Source organism: Nomia melanderi, chromosome 12 (assembly GCF_051020985.1).
Source record: "Nomia melanderi isolate GNS246 chromosome 12, iyNomMela1, whole genome shotgun sequence".
NCBI lineage: Eukaryota > Metazoa > Arthropoda > Insecta > Hymenoptera > Halictidae > Nomia > Nomia melanderi.
Window position 1 is genome coordinate 9966419 of NC_135010.1, and position 19049 is coordinate 9985467.

Consider the following 19049-nt stretch of genomic DNA (forward strand, 5'->3'; position numbering starts at 1 on the left):
GGGTGCGGGGGAGGGGAGGGAATTGTACGGGACACTGATAAGGGAACTCGGAAGGAACTGGCACGCTTTGACAGCCGGTAAATTAAAGTATATTTCCGCGACGGTGGAAGGCAGACGCGCCGCGCGGTAATCTGGGAGATTTCGTGCGTAGATGAAAGGCCGAACGTCGGGGAAGAGGGAACTTTTTATGAACGGGATCGGTATGCCGCCGGCGAGATCTTCCCCGAGGGTCCCGGGTGGGCGCAGGGAAATCGTGTCCACCACCTGAGTGCGGGAGACGTCGAGATGGAAGGAACAGGGGGCGAAAGAAGTTGTCAGAATCAGATGAGGAGGCCGGCGACCGTGTAAATCGTGGATAGCTGATTCGTGTGGTCGGGCTAGAATGGGATCGATGGAACAGGTATCGGCCGTGACTCGCTCGGATGGATCATTGAATTTTCTTGATCGATTCGTCACGGATTGCGGAGCGAGAGTTGGCTGAGGATGTTCTATCAGGGTTGGTCATCTGAGTGTGAATCACTTTAAGGCGCTTGTAACTTAGGGTATGAGAGACGCTCCGAGTAAAAGAGACGTGATTAGTTCTACTTGGTGTTCCTTTGTTGGCGAATGCGTGGAGAAACAATTTTCTTCGAGAGGAACGATGTGAGATCGAATTTATGGGTGTTGTTCCTTGTGAGTTGGGGAGGCATGTTATCGATGATTCGCAGGGGATTAGAATTCTTTCTCGAAAGAATCAGTAATGAAGTAATTCTTAATATGAACACTGCACAATTTCATAGAAAATGCAAATTAAAATGAATATTGAACCATTCGATTGAATTGTATCATTGCTGCGCGTTGATATACTCGAACGTCACCACATTAAACCGCACTGCTTATAATAGAGAAATATTTTCAGATAATTATCGTTTAACTGAGTGAATTACAGTAATTCGAATTGTAACCCTATGGTATTCAACGCGTTAATTAACGTTTCTCATCTACACGATTCGTCGAAAACCTCACGCGGAAAAAGTCCCACGGAAGATGCCCAATGGGATTCGAGGAGTCGTGAAATTGATAGGCAATCGCCTGAAATATTAGTAAAATCGCGGCGCCGCTATCGCGGGATAATAAGGCTCGCACGAAAATTCATCGTTACGAGCCGAGATCTCTTCTTATCAGCGTAACTACATGGCTTGCGCCGGGTCTCGTCGTATGAAATAGCGGAAAGTACCCTTCAATATCCTCCGCGGCGAAAACCCGGTGAACTCGGGCGAGGCGGAAGCCTCGAGAGATCTTCCGGGCAGATTCCGTGCGCCGCGCGCAGCGAGCTCGAGGTCCGCGCGACCGTGTGTCCCGGCACGTTCCACCGTGTTCTCGGCCGACATTTCCGCCCGAAGACACGTCGCTCGCGTTCCGCGGTGCGGCGTGTTCTTCCTCGTCATCCAAAACGAAACCGGGCATGCCTCGGAGCCGTGCGTGCGGCGCTCGCGAGTACGATTGCGCGAGTTCCCTTGCTTTTCCTTGATGCTCGAACACGTTTTTTACCTTTTCCCTCTACACAGTCTCCTCTTGTTTCCTTTTCCTCCGTTCCGTCTTACTTTATCTCGTTCCCCTCACTTATCTTCTCTTCTCCTTTACTTCTCTGTACTTTCCTCTGTCACCTTTTCCCTCTACTTTTCCTCTCTCATTTCGTTTTTTCTTCTCCTCCTCCCTCTTATCTTCATTTCTTTACTTTTCTCCGCCCGGCTTTCCCCTGTTCCCTCCGCCTCTTGTTAACTCCTTCCTTTTTCCCTCGAAGCAGCAAGACTCGCGACCCGCGGACCACCGAGCGACAACCGAGGCGGCGCCGAGTCTCCCGCTCGCAGAGCCCCTCGAGCGATTTCTGGAACTCCTACGATCTAGGATGTTCTTCTGGCTATGCGCGCACGGAATAGAGGGTTTGTCTTATCTGGCTCGGCGCATTTCTCATCTCGATTCCGCGGCCGCCCTCCCCCGCCGCCCCGGCACCCTCTGCCTCGCTCCTTCTTCCGTTTCCCTCGTTTCCTCCTCTATCTCCCAACCGGCGTCCGTTCTCCCCATTTCGCTCTCAATTTCTCTCTCAAGGGTGCGTTTCTTCTCGCTCGGTCCCCCTTGTTATTCCGCTTCTCGCTCTCCGTTATTTCCTTTCAGACCGCTCCCCTTGGCCCCCCTCTGCTCGCCATCCACCGCGAAACTATCCTCTTCAGGCCGCGCCACCGACGGCCTCGTTTCTTTCATTCGTTCAACCCGTTTTCTTTCATTCCCGCCGATCCCCGGGCCAGGCCATCGCGGCCGAGCAAACACGGGCGAGGCAAACACACCCGGGAACATCGACGACCGACCGTCAACGGACGCGTCGGAAGGGTTGCGAGATGCAACGGGGACGAGATTATTTCCGCGACGCGCTGGAACGAGCCGCGCCGCGAATGAGATCGCGGGGGATTCTTTATTCGGCGACTCGGGATGATATTCCTCTTTCCCTCCGAGTATTTTGTAACGCTGATTGCGTGCGAGCCGGCTGTCGGCGGGACGGGCGGAGGGAAAACATGGTGACGAGGAGCGGGGGGACGCTCCTCGCCGGAGGAACCTCGGGGCTGCGCGAAGAGTTATACCTGAGAGAGGAAAGAGAGATAAGAAAGCGTTCCAGGGTGATCGATAGGCGAGCTGCCTGATTGAAGATGAGCCTTGAGAGACGCCGGATATATGGAATCGGCGAGGTGCCGCGCCGGCACCCGACCCGGCGAATCTCGGAGTCTATTCCGCCGGCGGATTGGCCGCCCCTCGTTTTTCAGCGCCGCGACTACGCGCGGAGATTCCGAGAAATTGATTGTCGACGGTGTCGGTTAACGACGGATCGCGATCGGCGAATTTATGATTGATGAGCTGTGTTCTTTGGTGTTACGCTTGCGTCGGGCACTGCGCGCGGAGCGCGGGGAGGAGCCTTCTTTTGACGGTGCTACGTTTTTTCAGATTTTCACATGTTTGTCCTGTCTTCGAGTGGGAAGAGTTTTACGGTAATTGTCTGGGTTGTTTGAAGTGAAACGTTGTAATTGGAAAGAGATGCTCTTGTTATCATAATTATATTATATTGCAATTTTTATCATTTTATACTGTTTTGTAGTTTGTAGACTTATTACTTTTCAATCGCAATTTGACACTGAAACTACTAGACAGGTCAACATCACCCATTCCTGATGTCTTTTTGCACTTATTAAAGGGATAACAGATGTTTTACTGAGAAATTATTGAAGACATTATTTACCAATACGCAAACTGAATGATAAATGAATGAAAGTCTCTATAGAGAAGTTTCTATAGTGTTAAAGACCATTGAAGAATAAAATCTCTGAACGAGGAGACATTCTCAAGCGACATCGCAGAAGTATGAAAGTTTTATCAAGGTAAAAGGGAACATGAAATGAAACCTTCGAAGCAACCGTGAAGTATCGGTTATTACATACCAATCGATTCGCGAGTGAAGCTATTTAAAAACAGAATTACCTTCGTTCAAAGGTCCAAAACGAATATCGTACTGCGTCAATAACGTCAGCAGCGGAGGAAACCGAGCGTCGTGTTCTCGGTGCGGTGCGAAGATGGTCCAACTGTAATCCTAATATTCCCCGGGCCATCCATTGTGCGGATCAAGAACTTGTTCGCGGATAAAACCGCCAGGACTCGCTTTTCGGGTGACTAATCACCGTGACTTAGCTCTGGCTTAGCGTGCCGCGTGGAGGCGTCATAAATTCCCCCGCGATCTACGAGCAATTGCCCGACCAATGAAACTTCAAAATCACTTCCCGCGTGGATCGTCGTCGCTCGCGAAGAAAGACAAATTTTTATTCTCACTCGTGAAGAGCGTGAAACAAGAGAACCAGTTAACCCTTTGGGAACAAAGATTATTTAATGTATACAAAACCTTTTGGAAATTCTGCTAAATTAGACACTGAATGCTTTAATCATAGAGAACAAGGAAACTATGTATTTATTTCTTGCTGTTCGAATAGTTCTCTATTCTCAGTCGTGAAAAGCGTGGAACAAGAGAACTAGTTAACCCTTTGGGAACGAAGATTATTTAACGTATACAAAACCTTTCGCAAATTCTGCTAAATTGGACATTGAATGCTTAAATCAGAGAACAAGGAAACTAAGTACTGATTTCTTGTTATTCGAATAGTTAAGTTATTCATTTGCAACTTGGTGTTCCAAACATGAAAGTCTGATCTCGACAAAACGCCGACATTCGTAATAAAGGGTTAATTTGCTGGTCGAACGCTCGATGAAAGCAGCGTCCGTTCTGTCCCGCTATTAAACGTTACAACGACGACGCTGGAAAATAATGAAATAATGAATTGGTCGCCGCCAGTTCGCGCGCTTTTGCTACGCCGTGAAAATACACGGATCTCTTTTTCCAAGAACCAGTCTGGCGAGCGTCCGTATAATTAAAGTCTGGCCCGGAAACACCAGCGTTTATTAATTAAATCGTTTGACAAATTAATAAACTTCGCGTGCAGCGAACGACGTTAACGGTACGCGACGATCAGAATTACATCGCTTGCGTTTGATTATAATTTATTCCGTGTTACATTCCACCGACACGTTCCGTCTTATTTCTTGGTTTCAAGTTCTTTCGTGACCTCTTTCTTCAACCTGCGCGTTCTAATCGTTAGTTTCGTTCGTTCCGCGGACGTTGCGTCGATGAAACCGATCGTATTACTAATTTCAGCAACTCATGTCGAATGCAGCAGCATCGAGTAGATCGAGTTGACCGGCGAAGTGGTTGTATTACAAAATTGAATTATTAATTCCACTGTAAAATTTAGTTATTGCCGGAGCTATCCGGCTATTCCATCGATTCAATTATTCAAATCTCTAACGCCAGCTCAATCCCGATTAATCGTTACACTGGAAACATCCCCTAAGGACCATCATACACAAAACACTCTTCTCGAATTGAAACGCATCCTCCAAGAAAGTAAAACAGACCAAAATTTCGATACTATTACGACGCACATGTGCCAGTAAAGTAAAATACCACCTGGCAATCTACCAAAATATCTTTAATACGTTCATTGCAAATTGATCTTTATCAATATTAACAGACACAGGCTAACGCCGCAATCTTTCACTGTCGAAAACTCGATTAATGGTCAAATATCCGCGCGGCAGCTTCATTTGTAGATGATTTTTCAGAGCGCGGTCTCGAAGTATCCGTCTTGCAAGGGTTAAGCGATGGCTCATCCGATTTCATTGTCGATTCGAACGAGCCGAGGCAAGATATTAATTAACGGGTGAAGAGTATCGTGCCGGGCAAGAGGGTCGATCGTTCGGTTTAATATCGCGAACAGCCTCGAAATAGAATCGAACGGGCAATCAATTACGCGAAGCCGCTCCGATCTTAGCCTCGGGCTCATCGCAAAAACCGCGGCGGCCGCGAAAGCGTACCTCGTTTCCAGATGTAAATGGTGTCTTATCGACCTAATTACAGTTCGAGGATTTATGCCGGGCGAAAGGGAGCCGGCTGCAGCCTCCCTCGAGGGTATACTATCACGAGTCTATAATTCGTTCCCCTTATCTCCGCCGATAGTAATGAATGAACTTTTAACATTATTTCTTCGATGGGAATCGAAGCTGTTCCCTTCCGCCGTTCCCCCGCCGACGCCGCCTTTATTCAACGGGGAACCTCGTTTAGAGTGGAACGAAACGCTGCGCCGATAATCACGCGAGACGCGACTCGTCCGTGACTCTCGCCGATCGTAACTTCGCCCCCGAGAGGATTGGTCATCCTGACCGTGCAGATACGGCGACCAGATTGCCCGTAAATTGCTTCTCGCTCGAAAAATATGATTAAACGATTAGCCGCTTCGGATAACCGATTCCGAGACGCGAGTGTTGTTAATTAGAGACGTTGAGGTGATAAGTGAACGTTGAAGGATTGCATTTTATTATAGGAGTGTTGGGATCAGTGAGTGGAATGATTGATTTTTGTTTGACAAGCGTTTGACATTGGAACTACTTAACACTCTTGCAATTATTGAGAAGACAACAGTTTTTATGAGAAATTATTGGAGAAATTGATTTAGCAATACGAATATTGCATTGTAAATCAACCAGTCTCAATAGATGCACTATTCGAGTTTCTACTTCGAAAAGTCTTCGAAAAGTCTATTTTGCTCGGTAGTTTTAGTGATTATAGTACTGTACTTCACATTGTATTTTACTGACTCGGAAAAGGTTATATTTAATATTATTGCGGTTGTCATTGCATTATCCTGGAGAATATTATGTTTGATAATATCGTAATTCGTGTTATTGGCAAATGTGACATTCAATAAAGTTGTAATTCACAGTACAGTATTTAGCCAGCGGTATATTAAATAATATGATAATTCACGCTACATTATTTGGCAAATGTTATACTCGGTAATATTGTATTTCGCATTATAAATTAATTCTAAAACTGATCCAACGTTCGTATAGATAATTACGTTACCGAAGTCGTGATTTTCAGCCTAAAACCAACGGAGATCGGTTTTTCATCGCGAAGGGAGCTTCAGGAATCCAGAAGCGTTCGACGATCGACAATCTGCTTTCTGTAGGAATGGAATGTAGGGACGTCGAAGATTATAATAATCCGCGGCGATAAAGGGAACGCGACAATATCGGCGCGAAGCTGAACGAAAGAAGAAACGATTCCCGAGCCACCAGCGGACGGTCTTTCTCCGAGCGGAATGACAGCTTTCTATAAGGAAATGGAGATCCGAAATCGTCCTTTTTTCGCTTCCGCAATCCGACCGGCGTAGAATCAGTTCCGTGGGACGCGCCGCGGAACGATTGCACATTGGCACGCTATCAATGCAATTTACTCGCAAACACCGGTGCCATTCGTGGCGTCGTTCCCGTTCCTTCGCGATCCGTTTACCAAACGTGTTTTCCGCGCCGCGGAAATCGAACCTGTTTCCCCGGGACTCGTTAAAAAATATGACTGTAACGTCCGCGTTTATCGTTTTCGTTATTCGTTCCGATTGACCGTAATGCCGCAGCCATCGCGCCATTTTTACGGCGCCCGGGTGTGCCGGACGAAGTAAAGAACCGTTCGACAGTTAAACGCGCTCATCAACAAGCTAAATATTATTATCCGATATAATTTAATCATTTCTAAATACTGCCGTTTAGCATTATTTATTCATTTCTAAATACTACTGTTTAGTGGAATTTAATTATTTACGAATGCTATTGTTTAATATAATTCAAAGCTTTCAGTCATTTTTCCCGCGATACGGTACACAAAACTATTGAATCGCGTTGCATTCAATTCTGTTCGTTTGTTATTTAAAGGCTCGTTAATCTATATTACAAAATTATCGCTGTTCAAAGGTTGTTAAAGAGTTCCAAGTACTAAGTTATAATTGTGTGCAGTATATAAGAACATCATATTTCAACGTATCCAGAGGGAGCTCTCATAAAATCCAGCGATCTTCATATTTCTTCTACACGAAACAGTGCCGCGCATTAAACCGCCGGTTCATCTCGAGAAGTCTTTACCCCGTTCTCAGAGATACAATCTCGAATCATTTCCTTCCCTTTTGTCGAGCCACTGAATCACGGGAATAGCACTTTTCATCTATGAAAATTAGAACATACGGAATCCGCATTGAATTCTGCACGACGGAAACAAATCCTCTTCCGAGCTAAAAGAGCAACTACTTTTCAGCTACTTCCGCAGTTCAGATTTGATTTTAAAAGAAATTGGATGCTTCCTGACGTTCGAGTGAAGGAAGAAATATACCGAGGACTCTTCGCCATTTAACCCAAATTGAAAGTGTACACGACCAGTGAGTCAGTTATTGATCAACTTAGCTAACGGAAATCCTTTTACCTGTACCTTCACCATAGCAACCGAAAGATTTGCCGTCGTTCAAACTTCAATATTACAAAATTCACTTATAAATCCCTTATATTCAAAGCACAAGTCAGAAAACCGTCCAAAGACCAACAATCCATAGCAACTACATCAAATTCCCAGCACGTGACAATTTCTAAAAAACGACCTAGAAACAAGTAGCTAGGTAACTGGCAGCTAACATAATTCAAAAGAAGCGACGATATCAAGCCCGAAGCCCGCGAAACGCGTCGCCGATCGAAAATGGCGGCCGCGCCGGCCGAGAGCGTCGAGGTCGGCGGATTCCGTCAACTAGACGCCACTTTTGTTTTTTTTTCCGCGCGTCAGTCGGAAACGGTTCCAGGCGTCGGTCGCCTATTCCGGATTAACCCGTATCGGCTCGGACGCCATTACTTCGGCGTTGCATATTTCCCACAGGGCTCAACGCGCGTTGCATTCCGTTACGCGTGCAAATCGATACCGGCATGCATAACGTATAAATCTGTCTGGTTGATACATAATCACGAGCTGCCATAAAAGTGTAATGCCGCTGCATTGTCGTTGGGCCAGGCGCGACGGCCGTGCGGCCGTTCCGCGCCGCGCGGCGGCATGTATTTTTTGCCGTTATACCGCGACGGGCTTAACGAAACAGAATGGGGCTGCCGCCCCGGTCAGCCGGCCACCCATTTTCTTCGCGCGGCCCGCCGCGCGATCACCGGCGCGCAAGAACGCTGACAAGTTTGAAATTGCGCCGGGGATACGCGATTTTTCGCTCGTCTGCACGGACATTTTTATACGTCGTCGGCCGGCCTGGCCGGTCGTTAACGCGACGCGATCGTTGTTGCGGGTTATCCGGCGCGCCCGTGAACATCGATTCTTGTGATACGACCGTTGAAGTATTTCACTCGCGTACAATGCTCTTTTCTTCGGTTTTAACACGTTCGTCGATAGATCGCGCTCTTCCAGTTCGTGTTCCGTATTATTCTTTGCCCGAAGTGTTCTTGGATTCTTTGGAACTGACGTTGTTTAGTTGAATTACGAGTGAAGATGGGACTTTAATCTTCAGTTCATTATTCATATTTCATTAGTAACCTTTGAAAAATTATTTATTATTATTAACACAATACCGTCCGCACGCGTAATCAGGATTCTTTGGTTTGGCGGTAGGATTCAAGATCTTTTCGCCTGTCGAGATTTCCGGGAGATCATAAAATGTTATTTTCTACTAATCTGAATAGTTCTCAATCCTGTCCCCCTATTTTCACGAAATTTCAAGGAGCACTTTCTTATAAAAACACGAAGCTTGCTAATATGATCGTATTGCAGCTTTCAACTTTCTGTTGCCTTGAACAGAACACAAGGAATACCGTTTGTGCGATAGTTCTGCATGCGACGCTAACGTGGTGTCACCGGCATTTGTCTGAAAATTTTTGCGAATCACCGTGGTGCCACTGGACAGCATAATATTAAGAACACTCAGAAACTTGTACACTTATGCGTAAAAAACCTGAAATATTCCAAACGGCTAAAACAAATGAATATTAAAACAAACCCGATACTCGAACGACGATCAGCTACAAATATCCAAGGAACCCTCCCTATAAGGAGCCATCTCCACCGGAGCCTGAATTTTTCGGTGGCTGGAAGTCCGCCTCGCCGCTCGAATTCGATTTGCCACCGGTGTCCGTGGCAATCGTTTCGTCGTGACGGGACGACGTTAATTTAATCGGCATCCGAATCGAGTCGCGGGCGGAGGGGTGCGGCGGACGGCGGAAAAAGAAGGAGTACGGTGGACGGGCGAGAAGGACGGCGGGCGCACTCGAATCTGCAAGGGAAATTAACAATGTTTTCCTCTCGCTCTCCTCCTCAAGGATCACTTGTCACTAAGTAGTCTTCCGCACAGTGGAACATTCCACTTTAACTTTGCACCCTGTCTTCATTACTTCGGCTGCTGGCGAGGAGCGAGGAGGCGGCGGTGGACAGCAACGGACGGGGCACGGGGCGGGGGGAGGGAAAAAACCGGAAGCCTGCATAGTTGTATACTTTCGTCCGGGCGCTAATTAGGATCTATTAGCGACGCGAGAACTCCGTCTCGTAACGACGTTGCTTTGTAATTTAAGACACGAGCTGGCCAGGGCTCGTTGAGTTTCATTGGCCCGCCGCTTCGCTTTTTGCCGGTTCCGGGTTTCGAGGGCGACGCCTACCTCCGACCCGTGACTCACGATCTCGAATTTAAAGTTGTCACCGGGTAATCGAACTATTCCGAAGCTCGAACCCCGCCCGGCTCGGGTTCGACGCCGGAGACACTTGCGTTTCCGACTTTTTGCCCGGCAGTCTTTTAGTCGCGAGTTATTGGCGGCGTCTTCGATGGAGTCGAACAGGTTCGAGTTTTAATTTCCGAGAGCTCGCGGAAGGGGATGGTTTTATTTTAACACTTGCGACTTGGGGATGTTCGGCGTTTCGGGAATGTTGGAGATAAGACGTGGTTTGGAGGGTTAAAGGTGAGCCACGAGGATTGTCGATATGCGTTTGAGGTATTTAGGTGTTGAATGGGAATACTGAGGATTAGAAGCTAGTGCGGTTAAGTCCAGAAAAAGAAATTGAGGAAATTAATGCTTTCTAATGCATTGGTTTTTGAAATTTTTCGTTTATTTATTTAACCGGGAGAGGATATGAAGTCTCTCTTCAGAGGGTGGGTTTTGCAGCAATAGAATATTACTTATTCCATTGAAATTTACAAAAATCAGTAAATAAAAAATTGTCAACCGTATTGTTTTCTGAGCGACCGAATGTGACTCAAGAGTAGAGTTTCGAGAAAAACTAGATTCCAATGCAGATACAAACTACATTCTACTGCATTATTCCTGTTATTCTACTATTCTATTGTTCTACAACTTCTGTATTATTATTCCCATTACCCTCGCAACACTTGTCCACACAAACTCGTAACCAACCCCAATAACCCCGCACAAAAATATCTCCAAGCAAACAATCCCTCCAACACTACCGCTACCCCACGAAACTAGAAACCCCAAATGCACCAAGATACACAAACCCATCGCTACCCCCCGCAACACATAATGAATACGATATCCACAAGGGACCACTGAAGCCATCGTCAAAAGGTTAACCGACTGAATAGCGACGCGGAAGTGGTCCGATCGCTGTCAAAGCACAATGACGGAGCTCGAAATCCGGCAACGTATTCAACGCGCACAGGTGTGAACGCCGGATGAATCGCCGGTGATAATTACGAGCCGCGGATCGTCGGAAAGTTCGGGCCCGCTTTTTAAGGGTCGCCCTCAGCGTCGGTTAATGACCGGGCGCGGAGCCGCGGGTATAATTGAACACGGTGGCGCGCGAAGCTGAGTCATCCGCGGCTTTCAGAACGACGGGGACGCGAAAGTTTCTTTGAAAACCGCGGTATCGGATAGAGTCGCTCGCCCTTCGCGCGAGAAGCCAGCCCCCGACGCCAGCGCGTCACGCAATCTCGAATGGAAATACCTTCCGTGAGCGAAGTCCTCGCCGTAGATCGATTCCCGAGAAGCGAGCAACACGGAAAAAAGAATAAAACGCCTTCTCATTTCCTCGGAGACGCCGGGAATCGATGGAGACCCGATTATCGGCGTCCCGTTCGAACGTCGAGCGAGACAAACGCCGGCGGGCCGAAGGAGACGTAGCGTTTAAATCTGTAGCCGGCTAGAGTGGCGAAGTATCGGTGACCCGGTGAACTCTCCGGGAACCGCGATTCAAATTTCCCATTAGCAGCTGCCCCAATTACCATCGAAGCGGCCGCAAAACACCGATCAATCAACCGACCGGGAGAGCCCGTTAAACCGCGTACATTCGATCGGCGGGTGAAAGAAAAATTCGAGCAAAATGAAAAAAAAGGGGGAGGGCGAAGGAGAGGAAGGAGAGGGCGTGAATTAGAATGGGATAGACAGAGAAAATACGATGGGGACGAGAATAGAAGGCTATCCGAGGCTTTTTAGGTTCGATCAATTTCGCCGGGTAATCCGGCTGATACGGGACGCTCGCGAGCAGACGCAAATCCTATCGCGGGGGACAGACGGGAGACGCGTCGGGGGTTCGGCCCGGAGGGAGACTAACTTCGCTACATGCCTTTAGCATATAATTATCGGCGTGTATCTGGCCTATCACGCATGGCTACGCTTGCGAACGAACGCAACAGCTCAGCCGACCGACGCCGCTGCTGACCGGCCGGCGGAGGGGTGTTAAAGCATTAGGGGATTCCCCCGATCTGTCTGATGATCATTTTATATTAGCCAAGGGGAATCTGCATGACAATGGCTGGCTCCATTGTGTGATAAGCGCTTCACACTGCGCAACCCCATCCATATGTTAATATTCGCCGGTGCTTACAGCGCCCGGCCAACTCGTGAAACTGAATTATGTGTACGCGAAAGTGCGTGATGCTCTCGTCCCCGTTGCGCGCCACCCCTGCGAGCATCACGGGCTTTCTTCTTTTTCCTACGCGCTGCCTCCCTGCCGTTTCCCTCGCCGTTCGACGATGTTCCTTCCTACCGTTCGATGACAGCGTCGGCAGCGTTCTCTTTCTATCCGCTGGATACATCCTCGCGCGATCCTCTTTCGTTTCGTCCTTTCACTCCGAAGTAGGCTAGAAGCTTTTGTGGCTTCAGGAGAGTGCTGCGAGGCTGACTCGCTTTTAAGGAGAAACACTCGGGGTTGACGCGACGCGGAGGAACGCTGATTGGGGATTATCGGGGACAGTCGTTTTTCGGGTAGATCTGCGTTAGACTTCTGTTAACTACGGTTTTCTGAATCCTTGGTATTGAAGGATTTATAGCAAACAGTAGGTAATGTTGTTCAACTGTGTGACGTAGTTTTAACTTGTTCTGCGTACCGATTTTCTAGAAATTGAGTCACTGTGATGCTAACATATTGTAATGATAGCAGCAGTTGTACTGTCTTCTATTTATTCAACCTTCAACCCTTTGAACTCTGTAGGCTCCAATATTGCACCAGTTACAATATTATATATTTCAATGAATCTTAAAGAAACTACCCTCAAATTATCAGATTCTCCACACATCCAAATTTTGCACTCAAAAGGAAAATAAAAGATCGAAGAAACGTTATGGTTTCTCATTTGCGCTAGGAATACTATAAAAATTAGTTGCAGTTGCTGATAGATTACAAAACAGCCTGAAGTGCTAAGGGTTAACTCAAGCTTACTTTCATATTATTGTATTTACATGATAGAACTCCAGAAATTTCTTCGAAAAAGAACAAAGAATCTTCTCCATCGTTGTGATTCTATTTCAAAATGCAGAGTAGCTCACTGTACTGGAGTTCTTTACATTACGAACAATACACCATTATCCCATTGTCCAATCACTCACAGTTCTCGCGCTTCGCGGAAATACAAACGGAAGTTCGCTGCGCGCTGCGCATTATTGGATCAGTTGAACAAATATTCCCGTCGGTGATCGACAACGCGATCTCCATAAAATTAACTGCCGATCGTTCCGGGGACCCGGAAGAAGCGAGATTTTGTAGGACGGATCTGTTGCGCGCCGGCTCGCTTAAATCGGAGCGCACACGCCGGGGACCGGCCTTATCAAATTAGCCCCATTATCTGCGCCCTCCCTTATCCGGAGATACAGTTAGACCCAACAAAATCACAGCCACGCGCGAATAAGGCCGTCCGTCCGCGTAATTTACAACCAATCAATACAACGCCTGGCGCCCAGTAATTTATATTCATATCCCCCCGGTCGGCGCGCACGAAAATCGAGCCACGGCCTCGGAAACATCTCTACGGAGGACCATTAGTCACTGGCGACCAATAACGACTGCCCGGAACCTTGATGCACGCGCGCAAACATCGGCAATAAACATTCGGCCGACGGGTGTCAAGGAGATTCGTTCGACCGGCTGCTGACGGAGAAAGGAGGAAGTAAAAAGAGAGATTCGTGAATGGATTGGATATGGTTGGTATTCTTTAACACGTTGAATGTCGCATAATTTCACGTGGCAAAATATAGGAAATGAGAAAGAATAATATCGAATTATTTCATTCAATTGTTTTATTCTTATCGTATTGTAAAAAGAGAAGAGACACGTGGATGGATTGGGCATGGTATTCTTTAACACGTTGAATGTCGCATAACTTTATGTAGCAAAATATAGGAAATGAGAAAGAATAATATCGAATTATTTCATTGAATTGTTTTATTCTTATCGTATTGTAAAAAGAGAAGAGATACGTTGATGGATTGGATATGGTATTCTTTAATGCGTTAAATGCAGCACAATTTCACGTGGCAAAATATAAAAAATGGGAAAAAATAGAATCGAATTATTTCATTGAAATTGTGAAGTATTCTTTTGAATTATTGGTGGTTTTTTGAAATTGTGAAGTATTCTTTTGAATTATTAGTGGTTTTTTGAAATTGTAAAGTATTCTTTTGAACTGTTAGTGGCTTTGTGAAATTGTGAAGTATTCTTTTGAATTATTAGTGGTTTTTCGAAATTGTGAAGTATTTTTTTGAATTGTTAATTGTGTTTTCAATATTTTTCTATCCTGTAGTCGTTCGTTTAAGGTAGCCTTTATAAAGATTTCGAAACGATAGTTACGGCACGGGATAAGTATGAGAAACGACGAGGCAACCAACAACGATACACCGGGAACAACCCCTAATTTACATTATTAAATCGTGCACGGAAGTAAATGATCGCTGCAGCATTCCGGGCACACTCCACGGTATCTCTAATAAATTTCAAGATACCATTAAACAGAAGTTACAGGGGGTAGTTGTCGCCGTGTGTCGTGGTCGGAGCCGCAGCTCGCGCAATTAAGGAGGGATTCTCGTCTAGCCATCCTGAAACCAAGTAATTGTTATGAATTTTTCTTGCGGAAGTCGCAGCGGCGGATACAAAATAATTTAACAAACAGAATAAAAGACAATTACTCGAAAGCTTCGCTACATCCGCATTAACCTAAAAATTCCTTATCAAAAGTAGCCAAAAGCCACCTCAATACAAATTTCGCATTTAACGCTATTCCTATCGAAAGTGTCAAAAAACACCTAGAATTTTAACTTAAAATTCTTTTCCAAGATTACTCGTATATTCCGAATGAACTTTCCTACCTCCAATGACGATTCTAAAATTAACTATAGAAAACATCCAAACTTACTCAAAGAAAACCGATTAAACCGAGAAAATCATTTCAAGCTAAAATCTCAAAAACACACCTTCGGCGGAAACATTGTCAAAAATCTCCAAAATCAATATATAACCACTCATCGCTTCCCTACTTCTCGTTCAACGCAGTCAATCTCCCCAGTCTCATTTCTCCATCAATATTTCATCCCCAAACACAGAACTCGCCAAACCAGCCCTAACGAAATAAATCACACGTAATCTCAAAGAAAATCCTGCAGCAAGGGATGAAAAAACTCGCGCACATCCCGGAACGATGCACAACGGCGTGCACCACGCCGAGACGGTGTGTCGACGCGCCGGCTGGGGCTGGAAAGCGGCGAGGGGGTGGCCGAGGCGGAATGCGACTCGCGAGTCGGTCGCACGTGTGCGGCGCGGGCCCTTCACGCGGCAGTCTGCATTGAAATTAACATTTCTCCTTTGAGCGGCGCGTCGATCAGCGGGTAACACGAGGAGGCGTCCCGACGAGCCCTCGATTGGCGTCGCCGGGCGTCGCGACGCGCGACTCTGCGGAATGCTCGCTCGCTCGCTCGCCCGCGTGCCTTTGGAATCGCGATACCGAAACGAGACGGGGGTTATTGGCCGTTGTCAAAGGGGCGCGGCAGCCAGCAAGCGACGACGCTGACGACGTCGGTGACGGGCCGCGTCGGCAGCCAACCCTTTTACGAGGTGTCGGAATTCACTATAGCTACTCGAGCAAAAACCCCGACGCCCGACACCGTGGGCCGAAATTAAGGGTGCACCGGGAACCTGCGCCCCCCTCGCCGTTCCTCGTCTACGACGGATCTCTCGAGGGCGCGCGAGGAGTGGGTCTGAGAGGGTGACTCGCTTTTCGGGCTGGTTTTCAGGGGCGCGCCGCGCGTGAACGGCCGTTTTCTGGGGAAAAATTCGATAACTTGGGAAGCACGAGTGATACGAACACATGGATGAGACGAAAATTGTTTAGGTATAGAGGTAAATATATGGTGGTTGCGTTTTGGTTGCATTATAGGGGTGTTGTGAAGTTTTTTAAATGGTAATGGGTATTTTGTGGTTTGATTCTGATGTAGAAATAGAGAAACGGAATTTATTTGTATGTAGTTGGTATTTTTGAAATAACTATTTTGTATGGCAGAGGATTTATGAGTTGTTTGTGAATGTAATGTTTAGCGACAGGGGTTTGTTCGGTATTTTCAATGCATTTGCATGGGCGAGGAGCATGTTTCTTTTCTTTAGCGTCCCAGATTCTGAAAAGACTCCCTTCTCGACTGACGATCACGCCGCATTCAACAGGCAAGGCGGGAAAATAATTTCGAATAGGGAAGAAAAGGGACGGGAAGCCAGTGGCGCGTGAACGCGGCGATAACTCCGGCGAATCAGGGTCCGCTGGAATCTTTCTCCTTTCGCGCGATCGCGAGTGACATTTGCGCGCTTTATGGTCTAATCTTCGCGACTGATTAATTCCGTCTCTGCTGAAGTCGTCGCGTTGGAGATTGGAAAGGGTCATCGGTACAGCCGCTCGATTTCTGAATCTAACCGTCTGATCAATCGTCTCGCGTTCTCCTTGTAGTACTCGTCTTACAGTAGCAAACGAGTCTTGTATTAAACTGTTCCAACTTGTTTGAGTGAAAATAACGAGCTTCGTTGACACTAAAGCTACCAAACAAGTCAAATCATTCCTTCTTTCTGCAATTATTAAAAACATCACAGATGTTCCTAAGAGAAATCTTTGAAGACAATGATTTAGCAATATGCAAGCTGAATGTTAAATCAATTAAAGTCTCAATAGATTCTCAATAAAATTCCAGAAAGTCGAATAAACTACTCGGTAGTTTTAATACTAAAATACATAACTAACATTACTATTAAAGACACAGTCTTCCAGAAACTTCTCAACAATGACCAATAACAAAACAATCGAACCGCACGAAAGGAAGCAAGAAACCAGAAAGCTAATTTCACTGAAACCGATCCAGTCGAATAACATCGACAAATGAAAAGGCTTTCACATAAATAACCTCCGAATCGACCCAATTCCGTCGGCGATCTCCAGCATGAATCACGACAGTCCATTCTTCCCGCTAACATTTTTATCGACAACACAGCCCCACGAAAAAAACAGAAGAAAAACGAAGCCGATACGCCAACAACGGAAAACTGTCCGCCGATTGAACCGTGCCATTAGATAATTGAATCGAAAACCGGACGACCGATCTAAGGATTCCCCGGCCGAGGCCCGGCGAGATGGAATCATGGCCCAAAGCGGCCATTTTCCTCGGGCGGAACGGCTCGCGGTAATTGGCCCCGGGAAGAAGTCAAAAGGCGCGGATAATGCGGCCAGCCCGGCTCGGTTCGCTTCTTCCCTTCGCCTCGTCTTGGGAAAAGGGAAAGCCTCGCCGCTGCTCCGCTCCGCTCGTCGAATCGGGAATCAAGATCTCCATAAATTTTAATGGCGGGCGCAATCTTTTCAATGCAGATTCCCGTCCGACGTGGCGGCCACCGGGACGTTCGAGGGAACGTCGATAAAATTTTCCTTCCCCGCGAGCTTCCGTGTCGACGCGTTTATCGGATTCGATCCGAAGAAAATCAGGGTAACCCGTATTTCCATAAATTTCCATAACCATCGTAATTTCTCTAATACGAATTTCCCTTCGTGGCTCTCGCAGCGGCGGCGGCGGCTACGTCGGAAAAGTGCGGGGACGCTCTCGCGCGACCAAGGAATTTCGTTCGGCCGATACGTTCATCATCCTCGAATGGGATTTCTAATTTTCACCGTCGCGGAACCGGTCGCGGTTCAAGAAATTGCGAAAGTTGGGAACGGACGATACCGTATTTTCATAAACTCGATGGCAATCCCGCCGGGACGGACCCGCGGCGGCCCGGTATCGTTATAAATTCTTATTCCTACAGGAAGTTTCCTCGTTCAACTCCCGTTGTCACTGTCGAACGGCGCTTTCGTTCTTGGATTTATCATTCTATCCTAGCGTGTTGCCGTGTGTCGCGATCGTCGCGATCGAGCGTGGTTCCGAAGTTCTCTGTGTAATTAAAAGTTTCCTGAGGGAACGTTTGAATAAGTGTTTGGACAGTGACAACGTGAATGTTTCGCCTTTTCTAGATTGCTGGAATAACTGTACATATTGTGTTGTGAAATATGAACTCTTTGTTCTCAGTATTGAGCTACTAGGTTTATATAACCTACTATTAGTAGTAGTTACAGTAATTACTGGACTTTGTGTATTACATTCATTTATTACTTTCACCTTACTAAAAATCACTAGAGGCATTAAAGCTTAGCAAATCTATAAAACTTAATATATCAAGACTATAACAATATGACTTATTTACTACAAACTTAACAAAGCCAAAAATCTGAAAAATTCATATCTCATGGAATGCTTATTTAAAAAGTTCCGTGCTACGGAAATTCCATATTTTACTAAACTGTATTGATTTTTTAAATAAAATATGAAGTTATATTCAAGTTTTTGGTAATGTTTGTATAATCTTATAACGCATTATCCGTGACCATGTGTCCCTTAAAAATTTTTTATAGAAATTGACGTGTACCATATATGGTACACATGGCATTACACATGTTAACCATGTATATACTTTTTTCGGTTTTGGGGATATTTATTATAACGGACTTTTTACCGTACTTGGGAGGCAAATATCCCATAGTGCTCCGCGAAGAAAGCCACGCTCCCTGCTGGTAGCTCCCGCGCATCCCGCGCAGGGGGGGAATTGTTTTATACGGAAGAAGTATGCGACGCCATGTACCGTGGGCCATGTACAAAACGCTACATGCAAAGGCACACACGCGACTCTATTACCGGGCGGCGTAAGTCCTCGCTACTGGCGCGAGTAAATTTCACTTCGTGCCACGAGCAAGTTTAGTTCCCGCCGCCGGGATAAGTTGAACCGTACGGGGGACTCGCAAATTTTCCAGCAATTACAAGGTACGTCCGAGACGTGGCGC